The 6,000-nt window shown below is 37.4% G+C and overlaps 1 non-coding gene across 1 annotated transcript; it reads right to left on the bottom strand.

Annotated features, from left to right (window-relative positions):
• Positions 1-1,379: 1,379 nt before the first annotated feature.
• Positions 1,380-1,486, bottom strand: LOC128032640 (small nucleolar RNA R71). The gene has a single exon (XR_008188887.1). It is a non-coding gene; the product is annotated as a small nucleolar RNA R71 (small nucleolar RNA).
• Positions 1,487-6,000: the final 4,514 nt, after the last annotated feature.

Below are 6,000 nucleotides of genomic sequence, written 5' to 3'. Positions count from 1 at the left end.
GCTTTCACACATAAAAAATTGATAAATTTTAACAGAAGATAGAGTTTCTCCATCCTTCTTGCTTCCTTTTCTTATGTCTAGTTATTGTTTTAAGTTGAAGTTGTTTCCCCAATTCTCTTTAATCTCTTTTATAAGGTTACAATAGATTTCATGCTTAGTTAATTGAATGTTACCTATTTCCATCTTTTTTTATTATTGATGGATTTTAGATTATTTATTCATTCTTGTTCTTCTTTGATAATAGTCTAGGCAACTATTAGCTTGACAAAACCTAAAGAAATCAGAAGATGACTTTTCATTTTAGGTCTAAAATGAATAATCCTTGGTCTTAATAAGATGGGTCAATTCGTGACTCATAATTAGGATAGAAATATATCTGATTACTTTAATTGCTCGGAAGAGAATTAAGGGAATTTTAGTTCCCCATGTTAATAATAAACTCTATTAGGATAAATTGGGTGGAGATGGACCAATTAGCTAACGCATTGGATGAAATTATAGTCTTACGATTTTACTATTGATTATTTATTTGATTTAATTTGCATTGATTATTTTTTCAACTTTTAAATTAGTTAGAAAAATTTATTAACGATATATTTAGATAGGTTCTAGAGTAATATTTGTTGATTGGCATTTTGATTAGTAATAGTTCTCTGTGGGATCGATATTTTATACTACTTGGAACAATTCATATACCTGTGTATGCGATTTTCAATCAACAAGTTTTTGGCACTATTTTCGAGGAGTCAATCGCTAATTTAGTTAAAATCAATTTATTTACTTTTCACCTAGCTGAATTTTTTTTTTGTTTTATTTCAGGAGCCTTTGGCTTTTGCATGCGCAGAAGTAAAAATCCATATTTGCTACCACATGATTTCGAAATTAAGAGAACTTTATGAAGACTCAGATGTTTAATAATCAATTCTGAGGTTGAATCTGTAGAGTCAATAATAGCTAATCCTAATGGGATTAACAATGTTAATAAGTAGAATAATGTACGAGTTCCTCCTTCTCCTAGGTTGATTAGAGACAACGCCATACTGCATGCTATAGGGCTTCGAACTAGTATTCGTTTTTCGACAGTGGAAGCGAACAAATTTGTTATTAAACCAATAGTCATTCAGATGGTCACAGCTAATTAGTTTTTCGGTTTCTCTCATGAAGATCCCAACCAACATGTGCAAAAGTTCATTAAACTATACAATACTTTTAAATTTAATGGTGTTTTGGTAGAAGCTATAAAATTAATATTGTTCCCATTTTCTTTAACCGGACAAGTTGTAGACTAATTAGTTAGCTTGCTGAATGAGTCGATTACAACTTGGGATCAAGTTATGGAAAAAATTTTGCCTAAGTTCTTTCCGCCAATAAGGATACCAAAATTGCAGAATGGCATTACTAGTTTCTAACAATATGAAGAGGAAACTTTACATGAGGTATGGGAATTATTTAAGGATATGCAAAAGAAATGTCCTTACCACCAAGTGCTAGATTGGCAGTTGATTTAGAATTTTTATCCTGAGTTGAGGGACTCCATTACAGGTAATTTGGATGTAGCAGCTAATGGGGTATTATTGAGTCAGTCACTTGAAGAGGTTACGAAGATAACTGAAGACATGACAGAAAATAATCCGCAATGGATTTCAAGCATAATTGGGGAAAGTCAAAAGAAACTGATTTGATTAGTAGATGTTGATGTGATGACTACCATTGTATTTGAAATGGTTACTTTGAGATGAGACATGAATGAGAAAATTAGGGTTAGTAGAAAGCAACCAATTTATGCCATTTGTGATTAGTATGGGGATAATCATCATTCTTGGTATTGCTCAACTGAACCAGAACTGGTTGGATATGTTGGAAATCCAAAAAGATAGCAAAATAACCCTTATGTCAACAAATATAATCTATCATGGAGGTTTCACCCCAATTTTAATTGGGCAAATACTCAAGGTAGTTCTTCACAAGTTAAGCTAGTTAAACCTCCAAGTTTTTCTCAAAATCAATTTCAAAGGCCATATCTGCAACAACCACAGGCAGTGGAGAAGAGTTGGCTACTGAAGAGTTACTTCAACAATTCAAACAAGCATCTGATGCTAGGATGAAGACTCTTAAAACTCCAATAGGTCAGTTAGTTCAAGCTATTCATAGTAGGCCGTAGATAACATTACCATTAGATACTCAACCTCCTCCTAGTGCTAATAATCAGAAGGAGCATTGGAACGTGATCACACTTACAAGTGGTAAGGAGATACATAGCGCTTCTCCTTTAGTTGAGATAAATTCAAGTAATCAGTTGTCTATTCCACCCACTGGTGAGAGTATTACTGAGTTTGAAAACATCCCTAAAGAACAGGCTCACCATGAGACAAAAACAACGAAGCCATCAATGGAGCCAATTAAATCGAAATATCCTCCTCTACCTTTCTTACGAAGGTTGCAAAGGAACAATTTGGATAAATGATCTCTCGTATTTAGATACGTCAAATTAAGCTCTTTAAACACTTAAAGAGCTTATTCTCTAGTATTTTATAACGTATTTTATTATTTTTCCGTGATTATCATATTTTATGCTTAATTTTAGTTTTTATTGTATTTTTATGCTTTTCAGAATAAAATGACAAGTTTATGCCATTAGGAACATAATATTTGAGTTAAGCTTATTTCAGAAAGTTGTTTAATGCAAAAAAGAGGAGAAAAGCCTAAACTATAGTCAAAGTTGCGACACCAAGATGTCAATGTCAAGACACCAATGTCTTTGCCATCAATTGATGAGATAGGCTTCACAAAATTGCACATCTGAGAGGATTGTCTTGGAAGCCACGACACCAAGGTGTTGATGTCGCTACAACAACTCCTAAGGTCGCAACACTGACCATAGTCCCTACAAATGAAGAAGTCAAGCTGCCTGAGGATGATATTGCGACACCAAAGGGTTGCTGTGGCGATACTGAAGTTGTAACGCCCCAAAATTTGGGCCTATAAGTATTGGGCCTTGAGCAAGGGAACGGTGAGGAATTTGTGTACAAAAGTGTGTCTGCTTTAGTGGTTAAGGGTCTTGAGAGGAATTGGAAAAGTCCTGGGTTCAAACCTGGGATTTAGCAAAAATTTTGGTTTTAAGAGGATAAAACCCTGGATGTTTGGATGTAGGCCTTTTAAATTATTGTGTTAAAAAAATGTCATAGGAAGCATGTGGTTTAGTGGTTGTGGTGTCATTAAGGTTGCAAGGGAGCCTAGGTTCAAATCTTGGCTCTTGCAATTTATTTTGGCTTTTCTTTTAAAGGAGCCTGGACTTTAGCCTTTAGACCTTTTAATTATTTGAAGATAAAATATGTCACAAAAGAGCTTGTGGCAAGGAGGCAAGTGGTGTGTTAAGCTATTGAGGGGGGCTTGGGTTTGAACCCCATTGCAAGCAAAAAGGATAATTATTTTGGTAGTATGAGGTGGCAGGAGTTTGAGGTGGTTTAGGAGTTTGAGGTGGTTTCAAACTCTGTAAGGTGAAGTTTGAATTGGTCTTAGATGGAATTGGGGAGAAAATCAAGGAATTCAAATTAGGGAGAGCTGTAGCCGACTGGGGAAGCTTGTGTATGAAAATTTCGGCTAGGAGTCTCTTTTGTGTGATTTTCAGCAATTTGGGAGCATTTTTGGGATATTATTGTTATGCCAGTTTCGAGTTTTGGGTGTTGTGTCAACTAGTCTTGGTCTTCCTGAGTACCGAATTTTCCTGCTTTCTCCTCTTTTGCGAGTTTGTGCTTTACCTTTGTGATTAAAATTGCTGCTATTTCCTCCCTTTCTACATTTGCCGAATAGGTAACTTTCGTTTTGTCTCATTTTTCTTTCTCTGCCGAACACCATATTCTATTTTCTTTACTCTCCTAACAGTGCCGCATGCACTTCTCTTCTCTCTTCCCTCCATTCTTCTATTTTCTTTCAAATCCAAACCTACTCACCGTCTTCTTCTTCTCTGCTTCCTACTCTTCCCATCCCAACCGATTTCTTCAAGGCTCTTTTGTGTACTTTCAGTTACCATCCTTTCTCTATTGTGCTTGGCCGAATATACCTAAGCTTTTCTAACCAATTTCATTATCATCATTTTCGGGTGTTAAAATCTCAAGAAGAGAAAAAAGGATTCTCTAGTTTGTGGAGGCGTTCCAAATGTTCCCTTCACCAACCATTTGATCGTTGGGGTAAATTGGTTGGTAGGCCGATTATGTTGTGATTTTGGTGTTGGATTTTTCTTAAATCATATTCGAGTAATCATGTTTGTGTGATAAAAATCGCTGCTTGGGCAGATAATCATCAAGAACGTGGAATCGTTCCTTGGCCAAGAATCTTAGAAGAGTAGGCCATATTTCTTATAATCGTGGTAGGTGATGATTGTTTAAGTGTGGTTTAAGTACTTGAAAATATTGGTTATTGAAGGGCTGACCGAATATTCAAATCAATGTAAGTTGGTGCCAAGAGGTGTTTCGCTAGCTTTCATGAAAGGTGTGTAATCACACTGTCTCTTCTGTGAATCGGCAAAAGCCGAAAAGTCAAAAATACGGTGATTAAGGCCATATGGGCGTGCGAACGCTCGTGTAGTGAACTGAGCCCACGAAAATTGGTGTTAAACTGTAGAGGCCACCATGAGCGTTCTCGTGCTTTTCGGCCATTATGGGCCTCGTTGGGTTGAAATGGGTCGTGTGGACCTAATAGGCTCGTGGGCCCCACACGAATAAAATCCACGTTAAGTGGCATATACTAGACTGGGATATGCAGTTCGCATAGTCGTGACTGAATTTGGACTAAATGGGCCACACGAGTGTGTGGGCCCACATGGGCCGAATATGGGCCTTGGGCCCATTTACACCATTATGACCATTTAGGTTATCTGTGTCGCATGAGGCGACTGCAGACCTTTCGAGAGGTTGATATCTACACCAAGACCCCAAACTAGAAAAAATAACCGAAATACCTCTATAGGGTAGAATGACTGAAATACCCTCGATGGGTAAAATTACCAAAATACCCCAAATAGGTAAAATTACTGAAATACCCCTGATGGGTAAAATTACCGAAATACCATCCATGGGTAAAATTACTAAAATACCCCCAAAAGGTAAAATGACTGAAATACCCTTGATGGGTAAAGTTATCGAAATACCCCTATAGGGTAAAATGATCATTATACCCCTAAGAGATGAAATGACTGTTATGGACTTATGTTATGTCTGACCGTTTTGCTTTATGATATTTATATAATTGTTACTGAGTATGACATATTACATACACGTATGATCTATGACATGGCATACTGCATACACGACATACTACATGGGGTTGAGATCTTGTATTGGAGGAAGTGATTGATATATGAGGGTTGCACGGATCGCATGAGATGACCGTGGGCCCACCGATGGCTTTTAGCCGATTATGTGATTGGTAGCTCTGATGTAATATTGGTTAGTGCCACAACCGGTGCTACATAAGGAGTGTAGGGATGGGTGGGTCGATTTAATCCCCACAGGAGTGTAAGGTTGGACAGAAGATAGAGTGCAGGGTTAGTATGGGTATTTATGCATTGCATATACTGATTCTGATATTGAGATGGGCTTAGGCCCAAATATATGTGATATGTGCCATTCGATATGGGCCCAGGCCCAACCGAGGCTGATAGGGGCTAAGGCCATTTGCCACCGTTACCGTAATGGGTTAAGGCCCACACCAATTCGATTACTATTAAAGGGCTTAGGCCTAGACTGAATCTGTTTCTTCAATAAGGGGATTACACATTGAGTTTTCGTAAACTCACCCCGTTTTTAACCTTTCAGGCAATTCCCAACGTTGACGGTTCGGAGCTGCGAGGGACTCGGAGAGGGCCACACAACTGCACATGTTTTACTCTGTTTTGCACATTTACTAAAATACTTTGATTTTGATTCGGGTTGTAATAAGGCCTCTATAATTTTTAGATTTTAAATTTGGGATTTGATGTGATTGTGATTTATATCTGCGAGA

The sequence above is a fragment of the Gossypium raimondii genome, chromosome 1 (genome assembly GCF_025698545.1).
Source record: "Gossypium raimondii isolate GPD5lz chromosome 1, ASM2569854v1, whole genome shotgun sequence".
NCBI lineage: Eukaryota > Viridiplantae > Streptophyta > Magnoliopsida > Malvales > Malvaceae > Gossypium > Gossypium raimondii.
This window is presented reverse-complemented; position numbering and strand designations above follow the sequence as displayed.